Below are 15,476 nucleotides of genomic sequence, written 5' to 3'. Positions count from 1 at the left end.
GGTCCCTCCCTGTTTGTTCAGGTACCAAACAACTGACATGTTGTCTGAGTGAACGGCAATCACGTCTTGAGGGAGATAATCGTGGAGGGCTTGAAGGGACAGAAGTACTGCCCTCATTTCCAAGATGTTGATATGAAGCAAAATCTCTTCCAGATGCCATTTGCCTTGGACTGACCTGCCCAGGGAATGCCCCCCCCCCATCTGGGAGGCGTCCGTGGTCAAAGTGGCCGCCGGAGGAGGTAGAACAAAGGGTCGTCCCTGATCCAAGTTGGAGGGCACTAGCCACCAGCGAAGGTCCGTCTGCAAGATTCCGTGATCCATACAAGGTGGTTGAGGGGGAGTTCCTGAAAGGACCACTGAGCTGAGAGGAGCCACTGGAGAATCCTCATGTGCAACCTTGCCAAGGGGACTAGAAGAACCGTGGCGGACATGGATCCCAATAGCTGCAGGACCATTCTGGCTGGGGCTTTGGACCTGGGAAGTAAGGCTCGAACTTGATTTTGTATGGTTTGAATTCTGTCTGTAGGTAGATAGACCCGCATTTGGTTTGAGTCTATCTCTACCCTATGAATCTTATTCGTTGAGATCCATAACACAGACTTTGGCCAATTGAAGGTGATTCCAAGGAATTGCCCAGTGATATAGTGGCTTGTAGGCTCTGCAGAAGTAGATGCTTGGAGGTGGCAGTTAGGAGCCAGTCGTCTAGATACGGAAACACCTGGAATCCTAGACTTCTCAGGTGAGCAGTCACTACTGCCAAGCACTTGGTGAACACCCTGGGGGCTGTGGTGAGACCAAAGGGCAGCGCACGGAACTGAAAATGACTGCCTCCTAGGCTGAAGCGCAGATGTCTCCTGGACGCTTGATGTACCATGATATGATAATACGCGTCCTTGAGATCTATGGAGCACATCCAAACACCTTTCTCCAGCAATGGGAGAATGGTTTGTAGAGTGACCATTCGGAACTTGGACTTTCTGACTGAACGGTTTAGGATGCTGAGGTCCAAAATGGGCCTCAAGTCCCTGGTCTTTTTTGGCATCAAAAAGAATCTTGAGTAAGTCCCTAATCCGATCTGGTCTGCGGGGACCGGTTGGATGACTCCTTTTTGCAGCAGCTTTGAAACTTCTGAGGCTGCGGTATCCCGTTGACTGGGTGGTGGGTCCGGGATTTTTTTGGACTGGGGGGGGTGAGAGAATGGGATGGAGTAACCTCCGGCGAGAATCCGAAGCACCCATCGGTCCTCAGTGATCCCTTCCCAGGCCTTCAGGTGCTTCGAGAAATGACCCCTGACTGGCTCTGGAGCAGCACAGCCGGGCAATCCCTCAGGGACTATGGAAGGCTGAAGAGCCACGAAAGGACTCGCGGTCTCCAGTGTTGCGAAGGCCTCTGCCACCTCTGGGACGGCGCCTTCCGGATGAATTTCCCCCTCCTCTGCCTCTGGAGGGGGAACCTTCCTGCTGAGAGGGGTAAGGCTTCTGAGATCTACGGAACCACATTTTCCCTCCTCTTTTAGCCTTGGGATAAGGCCGAAAGGGAGTGGAAAATCATGCCCCTACGGCAGTCAGAGTCTTACCTTCCTGTTCACAGCGGGTTAGTGTGTCTTTTACCTTGGGTCCAAACAGGAGGACCCATCAAAGGCGTCGGCAAATGAAGACTTAAAGGCCTCCGTGAATGACACAGGCGGAGCCAGGCTTGTCTCCGTAGAGCAATGCCTGTACTGCGCTCTACTCGCCTTCGGCCGCATAAATGAGCCTCATGGACGAGTTCGAAATGGACGACATTGTAGCCAGCTGAGAGCCAACCATCTGGGCCAGCTCCTCAGGCAGGTTACCCAAGAGGGTATCGGATAGCTCCTTAATCAGATCCCTCTGAAATCTGGTAAAGTGCGTCAGGTAGTTCAAGGACCTCAGTGTAAAGGCCGCTGAACTAAGGGTGCGCTTTCCATACCGATCCATGCTCCTAGACTCCTTATTAGGAGGATGGACGGACGTAGAAGCCTCTGCTACATCTTGCTGGGTAGCAGATGCCACCACCAAAGCATCTACAGCCACACCTTTAGTAAGGAACTCTCTATCAGGGGGCGCCGAGAGAAATTTGTTCGGACGAGCGGGCACCGGTTCCACAGAGTCTGGGTGTTCCCACGCCCTTCGACAGATCAAATCCAAGAGCTCGTCGAAGGGTGGAGACACCCAGGAGGCAGAGGGCTGAGCCCCGAAGGCCTTCAGGAACAACGACTCATCAGCAGAGGGAGGTTTGGACTGCCAGCCGCCTCATTGTTTTAGGGCTTCCAGGATGTCTGCAAAGGAGACATCATCCGAGGATGACTTGGGGGACCCTTCTGCATCATCGAGATCAGTGTCGGATGTCAGAGACTCATCAGGGGAGTCAACGTGCTTCCTCTTGCATGATCTCTTCCTGGGAGGTTCTTCCGAAGAGGCTTCAGAAGGACCTCCAGGAGGGGGAGAAACCCCAGCGGGGGTAACCTGAGGCCCAGGGGCTCCGCTGTCTAAGGACAGGGGGACTGCCAACGACCCAGTCTCCAAATGTAGGGAAGGAGCTGGGGAAACCGTGGAGGTAGCCAAGGAAGATTTGGCTAAAGCACTCCTCATAGCCCTGAAGGCGGGACCACCAGAATCCTGGGAGGGTCCCACCTCCGTGGCCACAACAGTGGACGGTACTCCCACCACCGATGCACCAAGAGGGAGACTTGGGACCGAAAGCATCAATCCTGAAGCCTCCCCCCCAGGGCCGAAGGAAGAAGTCCGTGTACTGAACTCCGACCCAAGAGCCGGAGTTGGAGCAAGGGTCGGGCCCGACCCTAACACCTCCACAGGTTCCACCAGCACCGGCTCCAATGGTGCCGAAGCTGTTGGAGGAGGAATCACAGTAGGGGAGTGGACCATCAGCTCCGAAGCCAAATGGGCTGGAGCCGAAACCAGCTTTTGGAACACCGGAGACTGGAAGAGTCGAAGGAGCACCCTGTCGATGTCCAAATCAGACATCTTGGATGATCTCGAGGATACCGATCGGGCCCGAACCGATTTCTCCATCGGCTCCAAAGGGCTCGGGGACTGGCTCCGAAAGGACTCAACAACTATCGGCTCTGAGGAAGGTTTCAAGGAAATTTCCCTTGGTGCCGATAAGGACTTCGGCTCCGAGGGGGAAGAGTCTGAGCCGATAACCCTTATCGGCTCCAATATCAGTGGAGCTGATGAGGGTGACCCGCCTCTCGATGCCCCAGACCTTGGCTCCGAAACCAGAGGGGTCGAGGCTGGAGGCATCGAGGCAGACCGTTCCGACCTCGGCTCCGAAGTCCGTGGAGCCGATGGAGAAGTCTGCTTAGTTTTTTTAGCGGTCGGTTCCGACTGACTGGTCGGAGCCGACGCTTTCTTCTTTTTAGAAGGAGACGGAGAGGAAGATAAAGCCTCCTCGAAGGAAGGCTTGATTAATCCTTTGAGGATTAATTTGTTTTTCCTTTCCTGGAGGACTCTAGAAGAGAACGCGTGGCATACACTACACGACTCTTGCAGGTGTTTAGCACCTAAGCAATAGACACACGAGGAGTGGTCGTCCGTTATGGACATTTTAAAGCCACACCTCGTGCATTTCTTAAACCCGGAGGGTTTGTGTTCTTTGACATAACCAAGCCAAAACACAGTTGTCTACAACTAGAAGAAGGGTTTGACACAAGAAAAAATATATCCCTACTTTAGTGTTAAAATTTTAAACTAAAACCTTTTTTTTTTTTTTTTTTTTTTTTTTAAGAAAGACAAACTTTCCACAAAAGAAAGAGAGATAGAGAGGGTCAAGACCCTCTAACTTAAACGGGTACTTGACCCACACACAACAACTAAGGTAGTAGAAACCACAGGGGAAGACCCCTCTAACTTAAACGGGAACCTTCCCTGACAGGAAAAAACACGAAATCCTCAACTAAAACTACCAAAACACACTCGTATACAAAGAATAGCCGTTAAAACAGCTTTTGGATTTAAATCAAGCAAATTTCTGACAGGAAAAAGCCTAAATAAATAGTACTTAGCCCAGCCAAGTTGAGACCACGTCTAAGCTCTGTAAGCGGCAAATGAGATCTGGGGGATTAGTGGTGGTGCATCCTGGGATAAAGATAGCTCAGCCAATTAGAGGCCTCGCTCTATAGCATAAGCGTGCCGAGTCGGAGCCGAGGGATCGGCTCCGAACCCATCAGTTCAGAATGTAGGCGAGATAGGATCACATAACAGCTGTTGTTTTTTTAGCACACACAGCCACGGTTCGAATCCTGCCAGTGGTAGTAGTCTGCATACAGAATCTTACCCCACAACTGTATAGATATGTCCAGAATGTGCAGTAAAGTGGCCCATATCTGTTGCCTATCAACCTGTCCCCCTGGGAAATCAGTGGGATGATCCCAGACGTATAGGCAGCAAACAGGAAATACAACTGATTGACACACATCTATGAGAACAAAGCTGGCACACTAGCAACTCCCCAATACCTTATGTGAGTAAGAAGCCAAGAATGTCCCATTTACACCCCAACTTGTCAAGCTGTGGTCAGAGTGTGTACAGTAACAGAGTGAGATGTATGTGCATAATAGTAATGTGGAATCTGGTACTGTGTGTGGGAACATTCAGGTAGTGCTAATAAACATTCCTCCCACAGGTCTGTCAGATACCAACACTGTGCCTAGAAATACAAGAATGATATGCAATTGCTCTGAATAATGAGGTATTACACATCACTGTCACCTACACTGTTCTACAACATATAACTATCTAGGAAATCTGTATAAGAGTGTTGTAATACAAGGTCAGATGCAAAAGCACAGGGGATTAATAAGACAGAAAGCAGATAGGAGATATACAGCAATATCTATATAGCAGATACAATGGTGATGGACAGTGTTTAAGCTGTAGCAAACACAGCCATGGTCCTGGGAGTGGAATTAGGCTGCATACAGAATCATACCCCACAACTGTACAAATGAGGTCAGAATGTCCAGTATATGTGCCACAACACTTACTATCCTTCAGCATAAAAACAATGGCTATCTCTCCTCTGCTACTTTCCTAGACCTATCTAAAGCATTTGGCATGGTCCCACACAAACAACTTATCTCTGTCCTCAATAACCTATCCTTCTCACAATCAGTCACCAACTGGTTTCAGAGTTACCTGTCTGACCGCCAACAATCCGTTGTATGGCAGAATGACATATCTCCCCAACTACCTGTCTCCATAGGGGTTCCCCAAGGATCCATCCTTGGACCCCTACTTTTCTCTGTTTACACTAATAATCTAGCCTCTGCCACCAAACATGGCACACTCATCTAATACGCAGATGACTCAACCATCATCTGCTCAGCCCAGTCCCTACCCAAACTGCAAAAAGTCACACAGGAAGCCTTTTCCTCTGTTGAAACATGGTTATCCGATGCCCAATTAATACTCAACCCAAACAAAACTAAACTATTCATCTTCCAACCCACCAAACATAGTCAAAACAACTCTCACTTTAACATCGCAGCAAAAGACAACACCACTATATACCCAACTGAACACACCAAATTGCTAGGAGTGGAAATAGACAATAAACTAAAATTTGACATTCACATATCCATGACCATAAAAAAAGTCCACAAAAAAACTAGGAGCATTATACAGAAATAAACAATTTCTCACCAAAGCAGCAAAGATTTCAATAGCAAATTCCCACCTTATCTCCACCCTACTTTATGCCTCTCCAGTATATACCAACCTAAGGCAATGTGATCTAAACAAGCTAGAGACCTGCTACAACAAAATCGCCAAATTCACCACAGGGGCATCCTACCGTAGTCACCACTGTCTCTCCCTTGCTGAACTGGGCTGGCTTGAACTCCCTCACCTCCTTCAGTGGTATCAACTCTCACTCGCCCAGAAACTAGTAAACCATCCACTAAATGTCCCATCCCTCCAGAATTTACTCCAACTCTATCGCACCACCAGACCACTAAGATCCAGCAACAAAAATCACTTGCAGATCACTAAAGCCAATAACTCTGCTGGTGAAGCACTATTCTCTTGTGCCATAGCCAAATTATGGAACTCACTCCCACCCACAATTACCTCCATACCATCATACACCAACTTCAAAACTTTATTAAAAGCGCACCTAAAAACATGCTGGCTATGCCCTTGCAACTCCCACTCTAATATCATCCACCCCATCCAACTACTACCTTTCTTTCACCTCCACTAACTACCTTGATGATAGCAAGCTCAGATGCTCATAAGCCTAGTACTTATTATACAGCAGGAACTTCTCATTGTTACATTTGTTAATGCCTGTTATGTACTTCACAGATAAAGATTCTAGTTGTCTACTGATGTACTATGTTCTTCATCTGTAAATCTGTGTAAGTAATTTCTATGTTAAATTGTTAATCGCTATGTAATCCAATGTAACTACTGTCTGTTTATTTTACTGTGGAGCTTTTCTCCCCGGGCCTCCGCTGAAAATGGACCCACGTCCAGTCAGACACTCCTGGTCAACAAATTTAAATAAATAAATAAATAATGTGCCCATATCTGCTGCCTGTCCCTCTGCCCCCCTGGTAAGTCTGTGGGATGATCCCAGATGTTTAGCCAGCAAACAGGGAATACAGGTGATTGTCAAATATCTATGAGAACACACCTGTCACTGTAGCAACCCCCAAAACCTGTAGGAGAGTAATATTTCAAGTATGTCCTATCTACATTCCCATGTTGTCAGGCTGTAACCAGAGTGTGTACATTAACCGAGTGGGATGTATGTGCATAATACTAATGTGTAATCCAGAACTTTGCGTGACAACAGTCAGGTAGTGCTAACAAACATTGCTCCCACAGGTACGTTGGATATGAACACTGTGCTGATGAACACATACCATTATAACCTGTACTGGTACAGTTCATTCTGGTATTGTAGGGAATTGTGAGTGTTGCAGTTTCTCTGAATAATAAAGTATCACTGATCACTGTCACCCACACTCCGCTACATAATATAACTGTGTAGGAAAGCATGTATATGTGTGTGTCAGGTCACTAAAGGTGGAAGAGGGTAATATTGTAGATATGTCCCAGCATACCAGCATGTGGTCAACACATGGCCAGAGTCTGTGCAGAAAGAGTTGGATAGCTATGTGCAAAACATCAACCTGGAATCCAGGAGTATGTGTAGAAACAGTTAGGGTTAACAAACAGTCCCTCCACAGGTATACCAGGTAAGAGGTGTATACTGCAGGTGAAACAGGTTCATGTGTAATGATGATGACAGCCATATCACTGTCCAAACTAAGTCTATAGGGTAGTGCAGCAAGACTTGTAAGGTACAGATAACAGTACTGACTAGGAAAGTAATGTGAACTACAGGAATATACTAGCTGTTAATTGACATCTCCCCCCCACCATATCTCAAACAATAATCAACATACCCACCCAACTGGTATGTAATGTCTCTAATAATGTCCAATTATTTGATAAATATTTTAATAGTTCCCATGCATGTGCTATATTGAATTATTCCAACATTGGTGGCATGGTGCCATCAATGTACCTGCATGCTGTTCTTATTACCACTGTGGTCCCATATATGCATGTGTTCTGTGTGCCATGCAACTGTTCAGGATCTGGTGTCTGGGTTAATGAGAACATCTATGCATAATGTTATACCTAACCCTGGAATGTGTTGACTATTACTAACTCACATATGATGATGAAATCTAAACGCTATAGCATGCTTGGGAAAGGCGGTCCCAGTGGACCCACCTGGCCTACCTCAGCTGGCCGTGGCACCGGGCACCAGCATATCTGGGGCCCAACCCAAGACCTCCTTGTCTGCTGGTCCTGCACCATCTTTGGGTGGAACCACCTCAGGGGATGGGGCTCGCCCCCCATTGGGAGTGGGCGCAGACAGGCACCTGTCACCCATTGCCAGGTCGAGACTGTGGTGCATAGATAGATTGACCAGCAGTTTGGTGATCTTCTACACCAGCTCGAGGGCCACTTGTAATTAGAGAGTCAGCCTGGCTTTGTGACTCAGCCCCCAGCACAGCCACCTTTGGGGCTGTGAAGGTGCAGTGGTGACTGCCCATGGGTGGGGACCTCAGTCCCACTGTTACCAGTAGGGGTTTGTGGGCTTCCGATATCCCAACACCCCTCCCCATCAAGGTGTTTACCCCACACATGTGTCATATACTGCCCCTGTATGCATCTTGGCTGTCTTGTCTGTTAACCTACCTCCCCAAATATACCTATTACCCCTCCCCAATATCCTACTCTCACCTGAAAAAAGAAAAAAAGGGCAATCTGTTCCCACAAAAAAATCTTGCCTTATACATAGCTGTCCATTTTGCACACATTTCCACTGGACACATGTAATCTGGTCTAATTGGCATCACAATGCATTATTGTTGTCCTCACCCACTCCCAGGGGTTTGAGTGTCCACGTCTACCTCCAAATTCAGTGTATATGCACAGCTGTTGCTGTAGAAGAAATGGGCAGCTATGGACCTTCCCTACACCCTTCCTTCACATTCCTGGCTATTTTCCCTACTGTCTTTCCTACTTTGTGCCCCTTTTTTCACCACTTTCCTATCATCCACTTTTTCTTTTCTTTTAAAGAAATTAGTGTGGGGGTAAGCGGGAGTAAGCACTTTTAAGCAGCAGTAAGCAGATTTAAGCCTGTTTGCGTGGGGTTAAGCAATGCCTACACAGGTTAAGCAATTCAGAAGCTAACAGAGTATAAGAACTGTAACCGGAAGTTAGCAGTGCTTACCTCAATGCAAACCTGCTTACAACTGCTTTAAATTGCCTTAATCACTCTGTATCCAATGGCCTTGTTCTGCCCAGCAACAAAATAAACAGCCTCTGCAAGGCTCAAACCCAAGACCCTGCACACCATAGCCAAAGTGATTTAGCACTAAGCCATGTCAGATATACATAACCCTGATGTTTCCAAAAATATACCATCTAGCCTAGTCATTCAACAGTACAGAGAATGTATTCCAACATTTATTTGTATGTGTGTGTGTGTAAATATATTCATATCTAAACAGATGCAACATATCTATATATGTAGATATATATATATCTATAGAAATATATAAATACATAGAAATATATATGAACATATATATATATATATATATATATGCAAATGCCTACATCTATAGATATGTATGTCTACATCTATATGTCTAAATATATATGGCAGGTTATATATATGTTAGCAGATATATGTATTTATAAATATATATATATATATATATATATATATTTATATATATATATAGTTTTATATATATATATATATATATATATATATATAGTTTTATATATATATATATGTATATACGGACATACATCCATAGATAACAATGGGGAAATAACAAAAACATATATGTCCGTATGCAACGTTAATGGGGTTGAGAGAGCCTAAACAATATATGTCTTGTACGAACAGGTATACCCCCCAGCAGCCAAACATGCCCCCCCTGCAATATACTATGAAGTGTTGCAGATCCCATAACCAGGACCAGACACGGCATGGGCATCCCTAGGATACATATACACTGACACATATATGAAGATACAGATATATATATATATATATATATATATATATATATATATATGTAACTACACATACACACGCAGAGATATGTACATTAAGTTACATATGTAGTACGTGCACACAATATGTAACAGCCACTATTCCTAAAGTTACCACCTTACCATCTGCAGACTGTATGAGCCACCCATACAAATGGCATTCATTGTCTGCAACATATACCCACAGAGATATCAAAGGCTATAACACCACACACAGGTGTGCATAAATGGGAAAGCTTTATTTGTGTATTATTACAGTTGTATATGCCATGTCATATAGCTGTTTAGACACAGACATCCATATAAACTGAGTAATGCAACTGTGAAACAGGTATACTAATACTGTAGTCTGGAAATGTTAACAAATGTTGCTGTCCAGGCCAAGGCCCTCAAGTAGTACAATAGTAAAGACAAACTGGGCCACAGGATACCTAACAATCAACGGTAAGTAGTGCAGGTGTATAGTTCAGCAGCCTCTAACTACACTCTGTAGACAATCCCTAGGGTTAAAAACATCAGATGACACACTGGGATGTAACAGTTACATAACAAGTCACAACTGACACCATCACAAGCACACTGACAAACAGAACAGTCTGTATGGCATAGCAGGCACTACAGGCATACCATAGCACAGAGTAACATACACCTGTGTGTAAGAGCATCACCACAACCAGTGTAAACTCAGCCACAGCTACATATGGCATGCTAGCGTATTATTACAGTAAATGGACTAGCTATTCAACATCAACCTCATATGTGCCACCCACACACTAACCCTACATATACTGGGCCAGTACACAGTGTGGTCCGCTGCCTGTCTGTGGTATGGGACATGTGCGTGTATGGCCCTACAAACATGTAAGCCAATAGGGTAACATACAGTGGAGCAGCATGTAACATAAGATAGAACAGGACCAAGAACAATGACATTTACCACAGTCTGTACACAGGCCAAGGTACATATTAACAATACACACACTGCCGACAATCACCATAAGTACACAGACCTCAGTACTGTACACACAACCACAGAATTTTCAGGTTATGTCATCAAATATAACCCTTACTATACATTACATGTGTAGCAGTCTGATATCTCACTAGGTTGTTACCAGATATGTCACTAATTATAGTGTACAATACATATGCAGCCCTTAATGCATGACATATGTACAAAGGTTGTCAAGGTTGTGGCTGGAGGCACATACACAGGGCCAATATTGACATGTTGCTGTGATAACGGCATACATTTACTGTTGTAACAGGGTTTGTTGCACCATATGTCCTATGAGGGATTTGAAGTCAGTAACTCTCACGGCTGTCACCATACACAGATTACAATCCTCGCACTAGCTTCTGCAGTTCACAGATAGGTGCTCAGTGGGTAACACCTGAAACAAAAGGTGCCACCCACTGGCCAGTCTGCAGATGGCCCTACAGATGGGTGTTCCCTCATTACCATAGCACTGACATGGCAGGTATGTAAACATGTAGGACAGCCATATCCACACACACTGTGTTAAACCAACATTACTTCAAATGCAGTATAGCAGCACTTACAGTCTTTAGTCAGGTCAGGTACATCCCCCTCCTGTGAGTTGGCCTGTCTCCACAGTGTATGTTTTTAGAGGTACACCCCAATCCATCTGAGATGTTGTTTGCCAAACAACAGATCGGGTTCCTGCTCCAGTGAATGAAAGTCCCAACAGCAACATGATGTTCCTAGATATTGGTGTGTGTTTCCATGCAATTGGCTATGGGAATGTTACCACAGCTGTTCCACATGCAATCAGCTAGAGGACTGTAATTCATGCAGAGACCATCAGCTGATCCTGAGGATCACTTAAAATACACATGCTGCTGCCTAAGCAAAGCAGGTGTAAGTCTCCATATCCCCCAGAGAGGGAGTAAGAGAAGCAGACAGAGGCACAGAAAAACCAGGGAGGGGTGGGAGAGTAAAACTTAAACATGTTTGTGTCACACACCTACCAGTACAGGGTATCAAACCCCCAATGACTATGCAGTGCTATCACTATTTCATGCAGTTATTGGATGCACCACATAGGTTACATGTTGGGGAGCCCTCAGAAAGTATTTGTGATGGTGAGTGACATCTGCAACAGGGATAAGGTAGCTATGTGGTAGGTGTAGTACCCATGCCTGCCCGCATGAAGAAGTGTCAGCGTCAACACAGCCACATTCTCACAGGGATGCACACACATTGCCACACTTGGCAGGGCCAGGAATACAACTCATCACTAGTGGGATTGCCACAACACAGTACTGGGCAGGTTTCACATGCACCACAGGGGTTATATGGAGGTTATATGTGCAAAGGGTATGTGGAAGTGTCTGACATCAGACAGCATGCTTCAGTATGCCAATGGGGGTTGTAGTGAGTGTGAATGTGGTCATACACATCATATACCACACATACACAGACACGGGTGCCAGAACTGACATGCATGTGTGCACTGCTTCATGGGTGTGTTGTGGTTGACGGTGCCAGACAGCTATACAAGGCTAGGTGATGGGTATATCTTGGCATCAGGCCACATGACAATGGTCTGCATTGTGGCTCAGGGCTGTAGTGTCTGGGGTTGCCGATACAGGTGGGTAGTGTATACACAGTCACCTGGGTGACTATTGTGTGTGGCCAACACTGTGCATTGCTTGCCATGTATGTGTTCCTTAGTCCATGATATGGACAGTGTCTGGGATGTGCACACCTACCACATGCATGCACAGTGACATGTGGAACTGTACCTGGGGTGTCTGGCCTATGCTGTGTACACTGATCATTATCATCAGATGTGCCAGTCCTGGCCTCATGTGGTGGGAAGTGTTCATGGACAGTGGGTTGGCCTTGCACCTACATTGATAGCATGATACTGGTATTCTCTGGTGTCAGTGGCATCTGTCCATGCAGGGCTTGTGTTTCAGGCATGTTATGTCCTTTGTGGGTCACATTTGATGGCACCGCAGGTGTTGCAGATGCCCAGTGGGGAACATGGGGGAGGTGCACTGTTGGCATGTACATGCCTATTGGACCGATGGACAGGGTGCCATGCCCTCTGTAGCCCACTGCAATCACACCATGGTTACTATCGGGGGCAATATGCAGGGTACTACCAACATAGCTGCTGTTGCCTAGGCAAGTGTGTGTGTGTGTGTGTGTGTGTGTGTGTGTGTGTGTGTGTGTGTGTGTGTGTGTGTGTGTGTGTGTGTATGAGACTTGGGTTAGGAGTCCACCCTGGGTAATACAAGGCTTGCTAACGTTGTTCAGCTGGCACTGATGTTGCATTTAGGGGTATGGATTTTCACCCCAGCATCCTGGCTATTTCACATCTGTTATCCCTGTACGGTGGACATTGTGATACATACTTGGCCCACCATATAAGAGGTTTGCAAAACCCACTCCACATTCAGTCCAGTTGTTACACACTCACAGCCACCACCACACAGGATACGAATGACACACACACACACACACACACACACACACACACACACACACACACACACACACACACACACATACCTGTCATGTCTGGGATTAGAACTCCTACCTAACTAGTATATTACACTATAGCACTATGCTGTTATAGGACACGCCATGGAGATTACTGGAGCTCTCCTTCCCCAAAGGTGTATTTCACAGTGAATGACATCAGCAGGATTGCCAAAGTAGGGCATTTGAATTGTAGTGAGTGTGACTAGCCTACAATGCATTGCTCCCTACACAAACATAGAAACACACAGAAAACATCCACCAGTGTCATGTGTGGGGATAGAACTCCTACCAGAGGTCTATATCACACTACAACATGATGCTGTTATAGGATGCACCATGGAGATTACTGGAGTTCTCCTTCTCCAAAGGTGTATTTCACAGTGAATGACATCAGCAGGATTTCCAAAGTAGGGCATTTGAATTGTAGTGAGTGTGACTAGCCTAAAATGCATTGCTCTCTACACACACACACACACACACACACACACACACACACACACACACACACACACACACACACACACACACACACACACACATGCACACACACACACACACACACACACACACACACACACACACACACACACACACACACACACACACACACACACACACACACACACATGCACACACACACACACACACACACACACACACACACACACACACACACACACACACACACACACACACACTTGCCAGGTCTGGGATTAGAACTCCTACCTAACTATTCTATCACACTACAGCAGTATGCAGTTAAAGGATGCCCTACGGAGATTACTGGGCTACATCCTTCTCAGAGGTGCATTTCTAGGTGGATGACATCAGCACTATTGCTAAAGTAGAGCATTTCAATTGAAGGGAGTGTGACTACCCTAAAAACATTGCTTTCTACACACAGTCAGACAGACACACAAACATTTTCCAAGTCTGGGATTAGAGCTCCTACCTAACTAGTTTATCACACTACAGCAGTATGCAGTTATAGGACGTGCTACAGAGATTACTGGGCTACAGCTTTCCCAGAGGTGTGTTTCTAGGTGGATGACATCAGCAGCCTTATCAAAGTAGAGCATTTGAGTTGAAGGGAGTGTGACTAACCTAAAAAGCATTGCTCTCTACACAGACACACACACACACACACACACACACACACACACACACCCACAGTTGCCATGTCTGGGATTGGAACTCCTACCTAACTAGTTTATCAAACTACAGCAGTATGCAGCTATGGGATGCACCACAGAGATTACTGGGCTACAACTCTCCCAAAGCTGTATTTTACAGTGGATAATCTCAGCAGGCTTGACATAGTAGGGTCATGGGGAGGGGAGTGTGTGTGCATGGTCCATAACCCATTCATCTAGAGGTTGACACACCACATGCAGGCACACACAGGGTCATATTCCACAGGTACGTGTATACAGCTGCTAGATGACTACTTCCTTATACAGTCATGTTGCACAACTAGCATGTGCACCACATAGTCTGTAATGCTGACAGATACCGGTGGCTGGTATCGACAGTGAGTGACATCTGAACCTCATGTGGTTGTGGCCTTTTGGCTGTGTGCTGGGTGGGACAGGCCTGGATGGCTCCTTGTCACAGTCACCCTCTTTCACACATCTATGTATGTCTGTGTTTGGCTTATTATAGTGTGTTTTCCTTAGATATATGTCTGTATTCCTGTCCACTTTGTGTGCAAAGCATGTGTGGTGCAAACTGAGAAGTGTCTGCACTAACATCTGCAACTGCCAGATATGTCTGGTCCACTGGCATTTGCAGACATGGCCTTCATGTTTTTAAGTGTGTGAGCATGCCCAGTATGATGTTTCAGTATGTTGTTGACTGACATTGCCTTCATTTCACTAAGTGTGTGAGCATGCCCAGTATACCTGTCTGTATTGAATGTGTGAATCAAGTCCAGGTATTCTGTACTGCAGTGCTGACCTATGTGTTGTACACCTACAGGTAGCATAGTTTTTCTGCAGGGTATCCGTCGATCATTTGGCATTGACTGTTACTACATTCTACACTGGAAGGGGGGCACACCTGACTGTTACTACATTTCTTCGTAGGATGGGGAGCACACCTGACTATTTCTACATTTATACACTGGATTTGGGGGGCACACCTGACTGTAGTTACATTTCTACATAGGATGGGGGCACACCTGACTATTTCTACATTTCTACACAGGATTGGGGGGGCACACCTGACTGTTACTACATGTCTACGTAGGATGGGGGGGCACACCTGACACTTGTACACATTTGCTATGACAGTACTGGTATGTCAGGTACTCCATTTCATTCTGT

Source organism: Protopterus annectens, chromosome 11.part0, assembly GCF_019279795.1.
Source record: "Protopterus annectens isolate FY-2018-M chromosome 11.part0, PAN1.0, whole genome shotgun sequence".
NCBI classification, from domain to species: Eukaryota; Metazoa; Chordata; order Ceratodontiformes; family Protopteridae; genus Protopterus; species Protopterus annectens.
The sequence above is the reverse complement of the archived record's forward strand: the minus strand, read 5'-3'. Positions refer to the sequence as shown.